The sequence below is a fragment of the Ascaphus truei genome, chromosome 22 (genome assembly GCF_040206685.1).
Source record: "Ascaphus truei isolate aAscTru1 chromosome 22, aAscTru1.hap1, whole genome shotgun sequence".
In the NCBI taxonomy this organism is placed as follows: Eukaryota; Metazoa; Chordata; class Amphibia; order Anura; family Ascaphidae; genus Ascaphus; species Ascaphus truei.
Genome location: NC_134504.1, coordinates 4,121,647 through 4,142,486, shown reverse-complemented (window position 1 = coordinate 4,142,486; position 20,840 = coordinate 4,121,647).

Sequence of the window (20,840 nt, the reverse complement as noted above, 5' to 3'; positions counted from 1 at the left end):
CGGTACTAGGGATTTCCCGTAATATAGAGTACACTGTTTGGTGAAGGGACCTCCCAGTGCAACGTCTGCCTTGTCCTCCGATGACCTCTCTTTCTCCCTGTCCAAGAGTAAACAAGATGTTCGTGTGGCCTAATACCCTGAATTATTGGCCCAAGCGGTCAGAGCACCTCTCAGATGTTCAGTTTATCTCGGATGTGTAGGGGAAGTTCAACTTCGCTTTTAATTTTAAATATACCTTTTCCCGCAGGGGGTTAATGTCTAATGACAGGCGATAGTTGTGTGATCTCTTCTGTTGCATAGTATATGAGGTTGGGGGGGAAAAAAGGACCTGTCAATCGAGTTTAACTTATGTTAGATTTTGACGACTGAGATACTAATCCAATATTGGTATTCATATTGATCCAGAGGAAGGCAAACGCAGAATCCCAGTGACACACAACCCGATGATGTCTCATAAGGGGAAAGAAAATCCCTTCCTGACTCCACTAATGGCCATCACATTTCTCCCTGGATCGACCTCCTTCCTATGTTTACTTATTTGGTGCTTGCTGAAAGTACCCAACGTTGCTCGGGGATTCCAAAAATACTGAGATGTATACATGGATAATTAACATTTTTAGTCTCTTAATGCGAAATCCCCTTCTAAAACTACAACTCCTCCACCCGTAACAGTGTCATTGCCTCTGAGGTCCTGAAGAGTTCGGGCGAGAGCCTCTAAGGCCGCGCGAATAGTGCGCGGGACGGGTGATGTCACCTGTCGCCGTCGCCGCTAGCCAAAGTTATATTTCGCTTTGCGGCGGCGGCGGTGCGGGCGTACTGGCATTGGATTGGTTCAGGGGCTGTCACATGAGGCGACAGCCCTTGAAAAATCAAATATTGGCAGCTACCAAAATTCGCGATGCGACGTCGCTTTGCCGCTGTCGCGCATACTATATGCGCACGCGGCGGCGGCGGCAATGCATTTGTTTTTGGGCGCCCGTCGCGGGCACTATACGCACGACCCTATTTCCGCGTGTGTGCGGGACATTGCGCTCTCGTCCCAAACAAGGATCTCGCCTTGAGTGAAGGGGTGAGTTGTGTGAATGGCCCGAACCCCGTATTGCTTCCCTCCGCCCTAAAGCGAAATCAGGATTACAGAAAATGACTCGCACTGTCAGGGGATTGTGACAAACCTTTTGTTCAAAGGCGCAATCCCAGCAGTATCCTACGTGTGGGGTGTTCTTTTAAAGTACATCCGTTCTGTAGTATTAGATAATACTGGCTTTTTATTATAAAATTCAACTCTTAATGTCATTTTTAATGAGTGTTATACACTGAGCATCCTTTGATTTCTATCGCAGGTTTAGCCACCTCCCCAGCAGTGCAAGATCTTTGCAACACTTTCCTGTTTGTGATAATTTGTTGCCAATGTTCCCAGCGGTTTGAGCTGCAAACTGTAACAGTAGATAATGTTACCTTAGTAATATAAGAATACATTGTAGCTACTGAGTTACACTGACTGAAGGATTTATTTGAAACGGAAAGATAGCCATTTAGTGAACCCCGGGAAACAGGATCTGTGCTGATCGATCACAGGAGACCCAATCGATCGTCAGCGTAGGTAATTCGTTTTCAATAAAGGTAATCACAGTCGGCGTAAATTAAAACAAAGAAAAGATTGTTTTTTTTTTTTTTTTAACGGCTTGGATTGCCTCTTTAAGAGACAGGAAAGTAAGTGGCATATATAGGTGTATAACTTGCATGAAAGCAGACGTTTGGAGCAGGCACCTGAGCGTGATGGGAATGACAGGACGCTCGCTGTGCCACACGCTGCGTATCCCACGCTGTACTTCTGAAGCGCTTCAGCCCGAGACGTGAAAACCACAGCCATGCGTGGAATGTTCTTCCAACCCGCAGGCAGGAGGCACGGGCGGCTGGGGGGGGATTCTCTCTGACACACGGTTATTTTCATGGATAACGCATTGGCCGGGTGTCATCAAAGCGCGGTCTGCGCTAACGCTGGCAAAATTGCTGATGTCCGCCATTAAAGTCAATGGATAATATCGCCGGGGGGGGGGGGGGGAGCGATATCGCACTGTGGTAACTCCCGGCCAGAGTCTCTGAACCAAGAAACTATTCCTCAAGCCGCCCCCCCCCCCCCGCCCCCAAAAAGTCAGGTTTTTAGGATATCTCTGCTTCAGCACAGGTGACCCAATCAGAGCCACCTGTGCTTGATTAGGGATATCCTGAAAACCTGACCTGTTGGGGAGGGCTTGAGGACTGGAGTCAAGCACCCCTGCACTAGATTGTAAGCTCTCCGGAGCAGCGCCCTGTGTTTAAGCTTGTCATTTATATTTGAATATATACAACAGCCTGGACTCAGGGCTGCTGTCTCACACCCACAGTCACAGCCAAGCACTGCCAACTACTGCACCTACCCACCATCAAGGCCAGGCACTGCCATCTACTGCACCTACCAACCATCAAGGCCAGGCACTGCCATCTACTGCACCTACCAACCATCAAGGCCAGGCACTACCATCTACTGCACCTACCCACCATCAAGGCCAGGCACTGCCAACTACTGCACCTACCCACCATCAAGGCCAGGCACTACCATCTACTGCACCTACCCACCATCAAGGCCAGGCACTACCATCTACTGCACCTACCCACCATCAAGGCCAGGCACTGCCATCTACTGCACCTACCCACCATCAAGGCCAGGCACTGCCATCTACTGCACCTACCCACCATCAAGGCCAGGCACTGTCACCTACTGCACCTACCCACCATCAAGGCCAGGCACTGCCAACTACTGCACCTACCCACCATCAAGGCCAGGCACTACCATCTACTGCACCTACCCACCATCAAGGCCAGGCACTACCATCTACTGCACCTACCCACCATCAAGGCCAGGCACTGCCATCTACTGCACCTACCCACCATCAAGGCCAGGCACTGCCATCTACTGCACCTACCCACCATCAAGGCCAGGCACTGTCACCTACTGCACCTACCCACCATCAAGGCCAGGCACTGCCATCTACTACACCTACCCACCATCAAGGCCAGGCACTAACATCTACTGCACCTACCCACCATCAAGGCCAGGCACTGCCATCTACTGCACCTACCCACCATCAAGGCCAGGCACTGCCATCTACTGCACCTACCCACTATCAAGGCCAGGTACTGCCATCTAATGCACCTACCCACCATCAAGGCCAGGCACTGCTATCTACTGCACCTACCCACCATCAAGGCCAGGCACTGCCATCTACTGCACTTATTCCCTCACCTGCTGTCTCTGTAACTCTCCCAACATTCCGCTTAGATTGTAAGCTCTCCGGGGCAGGGATTTCCTTTCCTACTGTCTGACTTTGCTTGATGCTGTATGTAGTGTATTGTAATTCCCTGTACTGTATTGTCTCTTTGTAAGGCGCTGAGTACACTGTGGGCGCTGCTATATAAAGAGAGACTGTACCCTTCCTTATAGAGTGTAAGCTCTGCGGGACAGGTACTGTAACAATGTATGTTAATGTTGGTTATCTTATTGTGTTTCGCCCTCTTATTGTACTGCGCTACGGAATATGTTGGCACAATATAACTAAAACATAACAATAATTCAATACTCTTCTAATAAATACAAGTGGATGCGTTTAATCATCGTCGCCTTATATTCCAGCCAGTCCGGAGTGGGGACCGGTTCCTGCGTCATTGACGATATCGGTGGGGGGGGGGGGGGAATGTTATGACGATGGTGATTGGGTAGGCTTCTGCCTCCTGCAGTCCTCAACATGAACACTAGAGGGAGCTCAGCCCCCGTCAGGTCCCAGCCACCAGGGCAAAATGGCCGCTGTGATGCTCTCGGCAAACCATAGCAAACTTGTTCCAAGCTGGCGGAATCTGGAGCGAATTAACAACCTGCCTGTCTGATCCCAAGGAACGATCCTTCTCGGGGTGGGGGGAAGGGAAGAAGGGACGGGCTTGGAGAGGTTGAGGAGAAAGCGAGAGCGCGCGCGGGGATTAGTACGCCCAGGCCGGGCTGCGCTGTGGGATTGGCAGTGCCGGTGCGGCCCAGTGTCCACACTTTTATAATGCGTCAATATTCCTCAAGTCCTCCAGGGCCACCAACGGGTCAGGTTTTCAGGATATCTCTGCTTCAGCACAGGTGACAATCAGTGGCTCTGTGATTATGACTGCGCGGTTGGGGGAGGGGGAGTTAACGTTTCATGTAGGTCTGCAAAGGGTAGCTGATTTCTCTCCAGCCCTGAAAGGGTTAATCCGCTCCATGGAACCATTTTGAGCCGTTGAGAACATCTTTCGGCCTTTTATATAGTCATATTCTTTTATTATAATAATATTCTGGGCTGAGAACACGTGAGCAGAGACTGATATAGGATGGAATATTCTATAATATGAGACAGTATAATATCATGTGATAAAAGGCAGTGGTTTGGCCTTACCTGTCCGGTCCCTTTAAAAAAAAAAAAACAGGCTTTGTGATGTCATAGGACACAGCAGTGACATCAGCAAGCCTAAGGTAAGATGCTCTCCCTCACAGACAGTAAATAAGGCTACTACATTCCCCAGGCTTTGTGATGTCATAGGATACAGCAGTGACATCAGCAAGTCACATGTTCTATGTACATTTTCTCTGGTGTAGGGGGGCAGTTCCAGGCCCCCCTGGGGCACCGATGCTCACATTTATATGCTGCATTGCCGTTAGTTACCCCGCCCCGCCTGCGGAGGAAGGAGCCGTTTATATTCCGCTCACACCCGGCCCACTGCAGGAATAACCCGAGGTGGACGTCCCGCGCCCAAATGCACCTGTCCAGCATCCATGAATTGGATATAGAGGCCCTTATGCTGCCAGCTCGGATAGTGCCGATCCGGCGCTATCGCACGGAACGCCCCGCTGGACTTCAATGGGACTTGTGCCGGATGTTAAAGAATAGGGGCCATAGGCTGTGACGTACCCCAATAATTGCTGGGGTCATCAGCGTGAGCGGCTGGTTTCAGAGATGTGAGGTTCCCAGGACGGAAATGAGTAATTGTGCGCCCCGTTATTCGTGGCTCGGGAAGGTAATGTGGGCCCGTTATTCGTGGCTCAGGGATGTGTGCCCCCCGTTATCCGTGGCTCGGGGCATCGGGGATGTGCGCCCCATTATTTGTGACTCGGGACCTCGGGATGTGCGCCCCGTTATTCGTGGCTCGGGGCCTCAGGATGTGCGCCCCGTTATTCGTAGCTCGGGACGGTAATGTGCGCCCCGTTATTCGTGGCTCGGGGATGTGCGCCCCGTTATTCGTGGCTCGGGGATGTGCGCCCCGTTATTCGTGGCTCGGGACCTCGGGATGTGCGCCCCGTTATTCGTGGCTCGGGACCTCGGGATGCGCGCCCCGTTATTCGTGGCTCGGGACCTCGGGATGTGGGCCCCGTTATTCGTGGCTCGGGGCGGTAATGTGCGCCCCGTTATTCGTGGCTCAGGGATGTGTCCCCTGTTATTCGTGGCTCGGGGATGTGCGCCCCGTTATTCGTGGCTCGGGACGTGCGCCCCGTTATTCGTGGCTCGGGGATGCAGACAATGAATTCTCCGGGCTCCTGCCTCAGTTTGGTTACAGGACGTCCTGTGACATGTGAGAGATTGCAGCTGCAGAGAGAATCATTCACCCTCCTCCCCGTGTTACACGCGTGACGGGTCACTGCTACAGAGATATTGCACGGGCAGTCCCCCGATGGGCACTTTCTCGGTGTAATGGGGGAAGATTCACTAAGCTGTGATCGTGCCCAGGGCCGCCTACAAATCTCCCGGGCCCCCCCCCCCCTTTGTCGGCGGTCTTGTGAGCTTCCCCCCTTTACACCTCTTTGCTACCCCCTCCTCCCCATGTATTTCTCCCCCCCTGTCTCTCACTGTGCCCCCTCTCCGCTTTCACTCAATTACCCCCTCACTCAATCCCGCTCCCTCAATACCCTCCTCCTCACAGTCTTTCCTTCCTCCCCTCCTGCGCACGCACGCACGCACGCACGCACGCACGCACGCACGCACACACGCACACACGCACACACGCACACACAATCCCCCCCGCAATAATTAACTCCACAATACACACAACACCCTTCCCCAAACAAAACTATCCAAAAATACAAACACCCCCCCAAATTCCAACAACACCCCCCCAAATTCCAACAACTCCCCCCCAAATTCCAACAACACCCCCCAAATACAAACATCACCCCCCAAATACAAACATCACCCCCCAAATACAAACAACCCCCAAATTCCAACATCACCCCCCAAATACAAACACCCCCCCAAATTCCAACAACACCCCCCAAATACAAACACCCCCCCAAATTCCAACACCCGCCCCCAATTACAAACACACTTAACTTGGAGATGGTCTCAGGTCTGTGGTGGTCGCGGAGCCCCGGCCCTCTTTCTCCCGCCAGTGCGCGTCCAGATGTGGCGTCCAGCCTCCGGCGCCCACCGGCGTGGGAGAGAGGCCCCCGGCGTGGGAGAGAGGCCCCCGGCGTGGGAGAGAGGCCCCCGGCGTGGGAGAGAGGCCCCCGGCGTGGCAGAGAGGCCCCCGGCGTGGGAGAGAGGCCCCCGGCGTGGGAGAGAGGCCCCCGGCGTGGGAGAGAGGCACTGGTGTGGGAGAGAGGCCCTGGTGTGGGAGAGAGGCCCCCGGCGTGGGAGAGAGGCCCCCGGCGTGGGAGAGAGGCACCAGGCGTGGGAGAGAGGCCCCCGGCGTGGGAGAGAGGCCCCCGGCATGGGAGAGAGGCCCTGGTGTGGGAGAGAGGCCCCCGGCGTGGGAGAGAGGCCCCCGGCGTGGGAGAGAGGCACCCGGCGTGGGAGAGAGGCCCTGGTGTGGGAGAGAGGCACTGGTGTGGGAGAGAGGCCCCCGGCGTGGGAGAGAGGCCCCCGGCGTGGGAGAGAGGCCCCCGGCGTGGGAGAGAGGCCCCCGGCGTGGGAGAGAGGCCCCCGGCGTGGGAGAGAGGCCCTGGTGTGGGAGAGAGGCCCCCGGCGTGGGAGAGAGGCCCCCAGTGTGGGAGAGAGGCCCCCGGTGTGGGAGAGAGGCCCTCGGTGTGGGAGAGAGGCCCTCGGCGTGGGAGAGAGGCACCCGGCGTGGGAGAGAGGCCCCCGGCGTGGGAGAGAGGCCCCCGGCGTGGGAGAGAGGCCCCCGGCGTGGGAGAGAGGCCCCCGGCGTGGGAGAGAGGCCCCGGCGTGGGAGAGAGGCCCCCGGTGTGGGAGAGAGGCCCCCGGCGTGGGAGAGAGGCCCTGGTGTGGGAGAGAGGCCCCCAGCGTGGGAGAGAGGCCCCCGGCGTGGGAGAGAGGCCCCCGGCGTGGGAGAGAGGCACCCGGCGTGGGAGAGAGGCCCCCGGCGTGGGAGAGAGGCCCCGGCGTGGGAGAGAGGCCCGCAGCAGTTGGGGAGAGCCGTGGCCCAGCGGTAACCAGAGACCCGGCAGCCGAACGCAGGCGTGGGGGCTGACCTCTGTCCGGGCCCCTCTTCCAGCACGAGCCGGACGAGCCCCCCGTAGCCCCCGGCCCGGGACACATGCCCCCCCCCCCCCCTTGCCGGCGGTCCTGATCGCACGGAAACTCATATTGAAGCCAGTAGGTAGATTCCGTGCAAAAGCTCCATGATCTGCACTATCGCAGCTTAACAAATAACAGCCCTCCCGATTGGTCGATTCTTTAGCAGCTACAGTCAGCAGTCGTGGTGGGAAAAATAGAAAAGTAGTGGTACTCTGCGACACTTAGGGGCTCATTCTGTATCATGGGGGGCAACTCCAGTCCTCAAGGGCCACCAACAGGTCAGGTTTTAAGAACCTCCCAGCTTCAGCAGGGACTGATTGAGCCACCTGTACTGACGCAGGGATATCCTTAAAACCTGACCTGTTGGTGACTCTTGAGGACTGGAGTTGGCCTGCCCTGTTGAATATTGTCCGAAGCGGCAATCCGTGGCATTTTTCTGTACAATGTGCCCAACAGCTGCTCGGGCCCTTTACAGACACCCCAACTGTCCCTATTTCTTATGCCCTGTACCCATGAAAACCAGATACTGCCCCTATTTCTGCCTGTGTATCAGCTGAGACCATATGCCCGATGTTGGAGGGTCCGCAGTATGAAATGACCCCCATAGTAACATCGCACTCTGACCACTGATTGTGAGAGGAAGATACTTGGATAAAGATAGAGAACATCCCGGCTGCCCCGGGACTTAAAGGGTCAATCCCTCCCCCAGTGACGGGTTTAAGGGGGTCACATCTGTAAGCATTTTAATGTTGTTGTTGGGAGGGTGTGATTTCCCCATGCAGCTCCCTTCTGTGTGATGTCACTGTGTGATGTCACTGTGTGGTGTCACTGTGTGGTGTCACTGTGTGGTGTCACTGTGTGATGTCACTGTGTGATGTCACTGTGTGATGTCACTGTGTGGTGTCACTGTGTGGTGTCACTGTGTGATGTCACTGTGTGGTTTCACTGTGTGGTGTCACTGTGTGATGTCACTGTGTGGTGTCACTGTGTGGTGTCACTGTGTGGTGTCACTGTGTGGTGTCACTGTGTGATGTCACTGTGTGGTGTCACTGTGTGGTGTCACTGTGTGGTGTCACTGTGTGATGTCACTGTGTGGTGTCACTGTGTGGTGTCACTGTGTGGTGTCACTGTGTGATGTCACTGTGTGCTTGTACAGTCCGAGTCCCCACCTCCCCTTATCAGCTCTCTGATAGGGCAGCATTGGATAAGGGGGAAATAAAACTCTCCCCCATTCGGGGACCCGTAAGAAACGAAACGGAACGATTACATGCGGGATTACGCAGGCCAGAGAAAGCTTCGCTGAGCATCATGGGAAAGTGCGTGCAATGCTCGCGCAGCGCCCACAATGAAGTCACATACTTGGCCAGTGTAAGGCTCGTACTGGAAGCGTGCGTGTAACACCAGGAAGCGTGCGAGTAACACCAGGAAGCGTGCGTGTAACACCAGGAAGCGTGCGTGTAACACCAGGAAGCGTGCGTGTAACACCAGGAAGCGTGCGAGTAACACCAGGAAGCGTGCGAGTAACACCAGGAAGCGTGCGTGTAACACCAGGAAGCGTGCGTGTAACACCAGGAAGCGTGCGTGTAACACCAGGAAGCGTGCGTGTAACACCAGGAAGCGTGCGTGTAACACCAGGAAGCGTGCGTGTAACACCAGGAAGCGTGCGTGTAACACCAGGAAGCGTGCGTGTAACACCAGGAAGCGTGCGTGTAACACCTCATCCCGTCCAGCCACCAAAAGCCGGCGGCGTGAAGGTTTAAAAGTGCATTAACCCGGCAGTGCAGAAATAAAACCCGCTTATAACCGACCTTCCGACATTGAGCGCAGGAAAACAGGCCAGACGTTCGTTCCCAGGTTAATGTGAGCTGCAGAATACAATAGTGAGCTCGCCCTATGGACGCCCCAAAACACCCCATTCCCTGTATTATACATCAGTTTACCAATAAAACCCATGCACTTCTGGATTTATGTGTTGGTGCTGATATATACGTGTTAACTCAGGAGGGGGAGGGAGGCGCGGGTATGATGCCTTTTGTTGGACCAACAAGTAGTTGATATGTTACTCGCTTTCCAGCCTCTCCGGGTCAGGGTAACCTAACTCTGAGGGAAGTGTTCTTTTCCGCTTCGATCGCGTCCTGCGTGCCCACGGTACAGGGAAAACGGGGGGGGGGGGGGGGGGGGCTCCTCTTCTGTTAAGGGGTCGCCGTGGCCAAATGATTGTGCTTGTGCCGGCACTCAAAAGGTTAAGTAGATGCCTTGGCGCTCAGAACATTACCCCTGTCTTCGCGTGGGAAGCCGGATCAGCGTTTAGTTAGTTATCTGCGACCAGGACAATATAGATATACATATACCATGTAACTACCCCCAACTCCCCCTACTGACTCTCCCCAAGGTGCATGCTGGGACAGAGACGCAGAATGTGATACATCTCCTTATAATCTGTGCCCCATGTAACTCCCCCAACTCCTCCTACTGACTCTCCGCAAGGTGCAAGCTGGGACAGAGACACAGAATGTGATATATCTCATTATAATCTGTGCACCATGTAACTCCCCCCCCCCCCCAACTCCTCCTACTGACTCTCCCCAAGGTGCATGCTGGGACAGAGACGCAGAATGTGATACATCTCATTATAATCTGTGCCCCATGTAACTCCCCCCAACTCCTCCTACTGACTCTCCGCAAGGTGCAAGCTGGGACAGAGACACAGAATGTGATATATCTCATTATAATCTGTGCCCCATGTAACTCCCCCAACTCCTCCTACTGACTCTCCGCAAGGTGCAAGCTGGGGCAGAGACGCAGAATGTGATACATCTCATTATAATCTGTGCACCATGTAACTCTCCCCAACTCCTCCTACTGACTCTCCTCAAGGTGCATGCTGGGACAGAGACGCATAATGTGATACATCTCATTATAATCTGTGCACCATGTAACTCCCCCCAACTCCTCCTACTGACTCTCCCCAAGGTGCAAGCTGGGGCAGAGACGCAGACTGTGATACATCTCATTATAATCTGTGCACCATGTAACTCCCCCAACTCCTCCTACTGACCCCCCCCCAGGTGCAAGCTGGGGCAGAGAAGCAGAATGTGATACATCTCATTATAATCTGTGCACCATGTAACTCCCCCCAACTCCTCCTACTGACTCTCCCCAAGGTGCATGCTGGGACAGAGACGCAGAATGTGATACATCTCATTATAATCTGTGCACCATGTAACTCCCCCCAACTCCTCCTACTGACTCTCCCCAAGGTGCATGCTGGGGCAGAGACGCAGAATGTGATACATCTCATTATAATCTGTGCCCCATGTAACTCTCCCCAACTCCTCCTACTGACTCCCCCCAAGGTGCAATATGGGGCAGAGACGCAGAATGTGATACATCTCATTATAATCTGTGCCCCATGTAACCCCCCCAACTCCTCCTACTGACTCTCCCCAAGGTGCAATATGGGGCAGAGAGACGCAACAGTTCTGTAACTAATATGGCCACTCCCCAAATCGCAAGGTGATGCACACGGGCGCAAAACTTTGAGCAAAAATACATTGATATAAAGAGATGCAATGTGCATCTATTTAGCGCCAATGTTGCTATGATACATCACCCTCTACGTGTCTACGTACTGACCCCCCAGCCCTTTCTCAGTGAAAGGGTTAATCCCGCCCACGGTGACTGCTTTTTCGGCAGATCTCCACCAGTTAGGCTCTTCCTTATCTATTTCCAACTGCTTCCTAAGTGGTTAAATGCAGGATGCTGACCTTCTGGCCGCACTTCCTGTATGGCCCCTCCCCAGGGCGACGAGCGACAGAATTCCTCCAGGAAATGACAACGATTTCTCGGGAAGCCCAACAACATTGTCTGACTCCCAGAGGCGGCTTGTGCGAAAGTGCCACCAGCGACCGGCTAGTGGGCCATGTACGCCGTCCGTGTAGCCAAGATTACGGCAACCCGCCGCCGGACATACGCAACCTACCAGTGGGGGGCAGCGGCCATTATTTGGAAGTAGCCGCACGCGAGAAGTGCGCGGGGCTATCACGCGATATCCCCCGTGGGAGCGCACCGCGTGTTACAGTAACACAGCTTGACAATCACGTCATTTTCCATGCTCTTAGACCCGGGGTGGACAACTCCAGTCTTCGAGGGTCACTGACAGGTCAGGCTTTAAAGATATCCCTGCTTCAGCACAGGTGGCTCAATTAGTCAATGGCTGAGGCACTGATTGAGCCACCTGTGCCAAATCAGGGCTATCCTGAAAGCGTGACCTGTTGGTGGCCCTTGAAGACTGGAGCTGTCCACCCCTGTCGCGACTCAACATTAGAGAAGCGTGAAATTTACAACAAAGTAAGTAATGGCGTGCTCCAGATCTGCGGTAATAGTAATGGCGCTGGACGGTGGTGATCTCGGGCCCACGGCACAGCTCCCAAGATCTACAGCTTTCCAAAGTCCGGGCTTGGCATCAAATGGAAAGGACGTTTCAAAAGCTTAGCCAACCCCTACCCGTTTTGCAGGGGATCCCGTAGAGAAGAACCACCGGTGCGAAACGCGTAGGGATTTAATAAGCCTCTTAACCACGACTCCGGATGTTTACGGGCACCAGGGCGGGTTACTCCTAGCAGCACGTGTGGCCATGCCTGCACCCGATTCCTCACAACTGCCAACAGAAGACTGGGTGCTAAACTCATCCAGCTTTCTGTAAATGGGAACGCTGACGCAGGTAAGGTGTGCCGATAATCGGCATTCAAATCACGAACATGTTTAGGATCTATGAGACATTTGCACATCTGTAGTCCGCATCCCATGGCCTAGACTTCAGGAGTTAATTAATGTTATTGTCTTCGTTTCCAAAGGGGCCACAGCGTCAGTTAATCGAATATGCCACAAATGATCCCTATAGAAATTAACTCATTTGTCAGGTCTTTAAAAGTTCACGCTCCGCAAACACATCCTGAGTATAAAGAAGGAAATAGTCACTCCAGTAGCGTTGGACGGTGACGTAACTTACAGTGCCACCCGACTCTTATCTCTAGTTAAATTCCAGCTCAAGGTTCTGCCTATTTCTGTTTAATTCTGTTAAATGTCTTAAAACCTACAGTACATCAATAGCTGGTTCTGACCCAAGGTGATAAGCTCACTAAGCATATAAGACTTTGGGGGCGGTGATGCCGTGTCGTTGAAACCCTATAGAACCCTATGGAACTAGAGTAATGCGTGGCAGGCAGAGTAATACATAGTAATTAGAGTAATGCGTTGCAGGTGGGGGTATATAGTGCCGGCAGTGAAGGAGTTAAACAGTGGTACCAAACAGCGGGCGTGCAGGGTCCTCCCGCCGGCCTCTCTGCCCACCATTACCCGGGACAAAGCGTCGCATTGTCAGCGCCCAGAGCAGCGCACAAGCCATGAATGTGACACTTGTTTCCTCCGGCTGCTTTAGGTGTAAAGAGGAATGGGCTCAGGCGGGGGGGGCTCAGGGGGGGGGCCTCAGGATGGGGAGGGGGGCTCAGGATGGGGAGGGGGCTCAGGATGGGGAGGGGGGCTCAGGCGGGGGGAAGGGGCTCAGGCAGGGGAGGGGGGCTCAGGCGGGGGGGCTCAGGATGGGGAGGGTGGCTCAGGCGGGGGGAAGGGGCTCAGGCAGGGGAGGGGGGCTCAGGCGGGGGGGCGCTCAGGATGGGGAGGGGGGCTCAGTGTGTATCAGAGTATTAATGTGCTTGTGTGTGTGCGTGCGCTGGTGAATCAGTGTGTATCAGAGTATTAATGTGCGTGTGTGCGTGCGCTGGTGAATCAGTGTGTATCAGAGTATTAATGTGCGTGTGTGCGTGCGCTGGGGAATCAGTGTGTATCAGAGTATTAATGTGCTTGTGTGTGTGCGTGCGCTGGTGAATCAGTGTGTATCAGAGTATTAATGTGCGTGTGTGCGTGCGCTGGTGAATCAGTGTGTATCAGAGTATTAATGTGCGTGTGTGCGTGCGCTGGGGAATCAGTGTGTATCAGAGTATTAATGTGCTTGTGTGTGTGCGTGCGCTGGTGAATCAGTGTGTATCAGAGTATTAATGTGCGTGTGTGCGTGCGCTGGTGAATCAGTGTGTATCAGAGTATTAATGTGCGTGTGTGCGTGCGCTGGGGAATCAGTGTGTATCAGAGTATTAATGTGCTTGTGTGTGTGCGTGCGCTGGTGAATCAGTGTGTATCAGAGTATTAATGTGCGTGTGTGTGTGTGTGTGCGCTGGTGAATCAGTGTGTATCAGAGTATTAATGTGCTTGTGTGTGTGCGTGCGCTGGTGAATCAGTGTGTATCAGAGTATTAATGTGCGTGTGTGTGTGTGTGCGTGCGCTGGTGAATCAGTGTGTATCAGAGTATTAATGTGCGTGTGTGTGTGCGTGCGCTGGTGAATCAGTGTGTATCAGAGTACTAATGTGTGTGTGTGCGTGCGCTGGTGAATCAGTGTGTATCAGAGTATTAATGTGTGTGTGCGTGCGTGCGTGCGCTGGTGAATCAGTGTGTACCAGAGTATTAATGTGCATGTGTGTGTGTGTGCGTGTGTGTGCGTGAACTGGTGAATCAGTGTGTATCAGAGTATTAATGTGCGTGTGCATGTGTGTGCGTGCGCTGGTGAATCAGTGTGTATCAGACTATTAATGTGCGTGTGTATCAGAGTATTAATGCGTGTGTGTGTGCGTGCACTGGTGAATCAGTGTGTATCAGAGTATTGATGTGCGTGTGTGTGTGCGTGCGCTGGTGAATCTGTGTGTATCAGAGTATTAATGTGTGTGTGTGTGTGCGTGCGCTGGTGAATCTGCGTGTATCAGAGTATTAATGTGCGTGTGTGTGTGTGTGTGTGTGTGTGCGTGCGCTGGTGAATCTGTGTGTATCTGAGTATTAATGTACGTGTGTGTGTGTGTGCGCTGGTGAATCTGTGTGTATCAGAGTATTAATGTGCGTGTGTGTGTGCGTGCACTGGTGAATCAGTGTGTATCAGAGTATTAATGTGCGTGTGTGTGTGTGCGTGCACTGGTGAATCAGTGTGTAGCAGAGTAATAATGTGCGTGTGTGTGCGTGCACTGGTGAATCAGTGTGTCAGAGTATTAATGTGCGTGTGTGTGTGCGTGCACTGGTGAATCTGTGTGTATCAGAGTATTAATGTGCGTGTGTGTGTGCGTGCGCTGGTGAATCTGTGTGTATCAGAGTATTAATGTGCGTGTGTGTGTGCGTGCACTGGTGAATCAGTGTGTATCAGAGTATTAATGTGCGTGTGTGTGTGTGCATGCACTGGTGAATCAGTGTGTATCAGAGTATTAATGTGAGTGTGTGTGTGCGTGCACTGGTGAATCAGTGTGTATCAGAGTATTAATGTGCGTGTGTGTGTGCGTGCGCTGGTGAATCTGTGTGTATCAGAGTATTAATGTGCGTGTGTGTGTGTGTGTGCGTGCGCTGGTAAATCAGTGTGTATCAGAATATTAATGTGCGTGTGTGTGTGCGTGCACTGGTGAATCTGCGTGTATCAGAGTATTAATGTGAGTGTGTGTGTGCGTGCACTGGTGAATCAGTGTGTATCAGAGTATTAATGTGCGTGTGTGTGTGCGTGCGCTGGTGAATCTGTGTGTATCAGAGTATTAATGTGCGTGTGTGTGTGTGTGTGCGTGCGCTGGTGAATCAGTGTGTATCAGAGTATTAATGTGCGTGTGTGTGTGCGTGCGCTGGTGAATCTGTGCAGCGGTTTAAGAGAATCCGGCGCTGTCATTAGGATACAGCCACTATAACGTGAATAGGACGCCGTTAACCCCAGCAACGCGCTGCTCTGCATATCATTACATTGAATCGCTCGCTCATCTGGCTGCGCATGGCCTCTCCTAACCTTGACATGGCCTCTCCTGACTGTGCCGGGCCTCTCCTGGCTGTGCCGGGCCTCTCCTGGCTGTGCCGGGCCTCTCCTGGCTGTGCCGGGCCTCTCCTGGCTGCGCATGGCCTCTCCTAATCTTGACATGGCCTCTCCTGACTGTGCCGGGTCTCTCCTGGCTTTGCCGGGGCTCTCTTGGCTGCGCCAGGCCTCTCCTGGCTGTGCCTGGACTCTCCTGGCTGTGCCGGGCCTCTCCTAACCTTGACATGGCCTCTAATGGCTGTGCCGTGCCTCTCGTGGCTGCGCCGGGCCTCTCCTGGCTTTTCCGGGCCTCTCCTGGCTGTGCCGGGCCTCTCCTGGCTGTGCCGGGCCTCTCCTAACCTTTACATGGCCCTGCAGTTACTAAAATAACACCCCCCCAGTTAGAAGAAGCTGTTAAACTGGGAGTCGAGGCGTTAGTGTGACGGGTAACTCCAATACGTGTTGTTAAGTGGGGCGGCGTGATTAGGGGCGCTAATTCCTTATTTAGGAACCATCTATTTAGAGGCTGACAGATGGGCAGAGCGCGCACACACACACACATATATATATACATATACATACACACACACTTACACACTCACATATATATATATACATCCCTTGCTGCAGTGGAAGTGCAGTATGCTGGGTGATAATGGGGAAAGGCGGGGTTGCAGACATGCCTAAGACATGCAGATGAGCATACAGCTATATTTGCATATTTGCTTTCCTGTGGAGGGTTTTTGTCACTTTTTTTACTCACCATAACTTAACTCAGTATTATGGTTTAGCCTATCCCATAGCCTCTTTGCATACCCAGTTAAAATCAACCCCACACTGATGAGACCCATTAAGGTCGAAACAGCTGTCTGTGGGTGGTTTTCATATACATACACACACACATACATACATACACACATACACACATATATACATACACATATACATACACACACACACACACACACACACACACACACACACACACACACACACACACACACACACACACACACACACACACACACACACACACACACACACACACACACACACACACACACACACACACACACACACACACACACACACACACACACACACACACACACACACACACACACACACACACATATATACATACACACACACACACACACACACACACACACACACACACACACACACACACACACACACATACACACATACATATACAGAGACATACATACACACACACACACACACATACACATACACATACACACATACATATACAGAGACATACATACACACACATACACTTATATACATATACATACACACACACATACACACACACATATATATATATATATATATATATATATATATATATACACATATACATACACACACACACATACACATACACACATACATATACAGAGACATACATACACACACATACACTTATATACATATACATACACACACACATACACACACACATATATATATATATATATATATATATATATATACACATACACACACACACACACACACACACATACACACATATATACATACACACACATACACATATACATACACACACACACACATACACATATATATATACACACATACACATACACATATATATACACACACACACACACACACACACACACACACACACACACACACACACACACATACACACATACATATACAGAGACATACATACACACACACACATACATACACACACATACATATACAGAGACATACACACACACACACACACACTTCCTACACATCGCCCCGCAGGATAACACAAGACCGTCTCCATTAATACCACAGGAAACCTGCGCTCCCGCGGGACGCAGCGGGCGCGATCCCATTAGTGGAGAAAAATGATGAGGCAGCAAAATGGTCCGAACCCAGCGGCCGCCTGGGAACAGGTCACAGAGAAATACTGACAGGGGCAGCACGCACCCCCCGTCCCATGGACGTGACGCAGGGGGTCCCCGGAGCTGAGCTTACTTCGGCTTCAGCTGAAGATATTTTTAAATCCCCCTGTTCATGCGGGCCCGTGTGATGCCCAGCAGATTTAAACGGCCATTTTGTTTCCCCAGGTGGGGGACGGTATTTATGTATCGCGGGAACACAGGGTTCTGTTGAACTGAAATTAACGTGGTTCAGGAAACCCCCTGCTTGTTAAAAAATGGGGGGGGTCATAAAATTTGTGCGGGGGGGGGGGCACTTCTTTAATGTAAACCAGAAGGTCAGCAACACAGTGTATAAATCTTGACCTTCTGATCTCCCCCTTCCATTAATACCCCGTGTCCACCATACTCTGCCACAATGTATCTTCCGGTGCAGGAAGGCACCTTATCAAAAAGCCCCGCGCAGTCAACATGGGACACTTAGGGATTTGCCCCCCACCCTCCAAACCCCGACACGCGTTTCGCAAGCCCCTCTGGCAGCAAAACGGCCACGCTCGTACCGCAGGCGGTGGGTTTCCTGCCAGGGTGAGAGAGGGAAGGCAAAAAAACGTTTAATAGGGATTTTAGCCTCATGGAGGGGGTCCAGTTTCCAAAAAATTCATTTATTGTACCTAGGAGTCCGTAACAACAGGGTGCAGGAGAGTAACAAACCCACAAAGTGCCCCTCCCAAAATCCGCTGCCGCCAAGTATCAGCAACATTCCAGAGAGGCTGAGACGGGATGTGCCGGGGCTGCCGGGGTTCCCCAGTGACCACTTACTGCTCTTTCCTCTTAATAGGCTCCACGCTGTACTCCCGGTGTAAGCCAGAGAGAAAGGTTATACAAGCACTTGGTCACTCCGGGCTGGAGGGGCGTGGGGGGGGGGGGGGGGGACACACTCACAAAGGAGTTTGCGGTGAACCTTTGAGCTGCGGCACTTGGTATAATAGCCGGTGCAGCTGTATGGGATTGTAAAGGAATCCCGGTGATTTAAAGCTGCACACCTAGCAATATCCGACGTGTGTGTTTCTTTTAAATAAATCCGTTCTGTACTATGAGAAAATACTTGTAGCATTTTTTTAAACCACCCTGAGTGACATTTTTAATGTGTTATAATGTAACAAGCATTTTTTGTCACTATAGCAACCATTTACAAAGTCACATCCCCTTCCTCTTCTGAAACAGGCTCTGGCACCCCCCTTTTTGAGCCCTGCCCTCTCTCTAGCAGTGCACCAATTGTATCAAGTTTGCATCTCTGTTCCTCTTCTGCTGCACTGACAGCCATTTAGTGAACCCCGAGCCGGTCAAGTCACTATGTCCAGAGAGGTAATACCGGTATACACATACACGCCCAGAGAGGTAATACCGGTATACACATACACGCACAGAGAGATAATACCGGTATACACATACACGCCCAGAGAGGTAATACCGGTGTACACATACACGCCCAGAGAGGTAATACCGGTATACACATACACGCCCAGAGAGGTAATACCGGTATACACATACACGCCCAGAGAGGTAATACCGGTATACACATACACGCCCAGAGAGGTAATACCGGTATACACATACACGCCCAGAGAGGTAATACCGGACACATACACGCCCAGAGAGGTAATACCGGTATACACATACACGCCCAGAGAGGTAATACCGGTATACACATACACGCCCAGAGAGGTAATACCGGTATACACACACGCCCAGAGAGGTAATACCGGTATACACATACACGCCCAGAGAGGTAATACCGGTATACACATACACGCCCAGAGAGGTAATACCGGTATACACATACACGCCCAGAGAGGTAATACCGGTATACACACACACACCCAGAGAGGTAATACCGGTATACACATACACGCCCAGAGAGGTAATACCGGTATACACATACACGCCCAGAGAGGTAATACCGGTATACACGTACACGCCCAGAGAGGTAATACCGGTATACACATACACGCCCAGAGAGGTAATACCGGTATACACATACACGCCCAGAGAGGTAATACCGGTATACACGTACACGCCCAGAGAGGTAATACCGGTATACACATACACGCCCAGAGAGGTAATACCGGACACATACACGCCCAGAGAGGTAATACCGGTATACACATACACGCCCAGAGAGGTAATACCGGTATACACATACACGCCCAGAGAGGTAATACCGGTATACACACACGCCCAGAGAGGTAATACCGGTATACACATACACGCCCAGAGAGGTAATACCGGTATACACATACACGCCCAGAGAGGTAATACCGGTATACACATACACGCCCAGAGAGGTAATACCGGTATACACACACACACCCAGAGAGGTAATACCGGTATACACATACACGCCCAGAGAGGTAATACCGGTATACACATACACGCCCAGAGAGGTAATACTGGTATACACATACACGCCCAGAGAGGTAATACCGGTATACACATACACGCCCAGAGAGGTAATACCGGTATACACGTACACGCCCAGAGAGGTAATACCGGTATACACATACACGCCCAGAGAGGTAATACCGGTATACACATACACGCCCAGAGAGGTAATACCGGTATACACGTACACGCCCAGAGAGGTAATACCGGTATACACACACACGCCCAGAGAGGTAATACCGGTATACACATACACACCCAGAGAGGTAATACCGGTATACACATACACGCCCAGAGAGGTAATACCGGTATAGACATACACGCCCAGAGAAGTAATACCGGTATACACATACACGCCCAGAGAGGTAATACCGGTATACACACACGCCCAGAGAGGTAATACCGGTATACACACACACACCCAGAGAGGTAATACCGGTATACACATACACGCCCAGAGAGGTAATACCGGTATACACATACACGCCCAGAGAGGTAATACCGGTATACACGTACACGCCCAGAGAGGTAATACCGGTATACACATACACGCCCAGAGAGGTAATACCGGTATACACATACACGCCCAGAGAGGTAATACCGGTATACACGTACACGCCCAGAGAGGTAATACCGGTATACACGTACACGCCCAGAGAGGTAATACCGGTATACACACACACGCCCAGAGAGGTAATACCGGTATACACATACACGCCCAGAGAGGTAATACCGGACACATACACGCCCAGAGAGGTAATACCGGTATACACATACACGCCCAGAGAGGTAATACCGGTATACACATACACGCCCAGAGAGGTAATACCAGTATACACACACGCCCAGAGAGGTAATACCGGTATACACATACACGCCCAGAGAGGTAATACCGGTATACACATACACGCCCAGAGAGGTAATACCGGTATACACATACACGCCCAGAGAGGTAATACCGGTATACACACACACACCCAGAGAGGTAATACCGGTATACACATACACGCCCAGAGAGGTAATACCGGTATACACATACACGCCCAGAGAGGTAATACCGGTATACACATACACGCCCA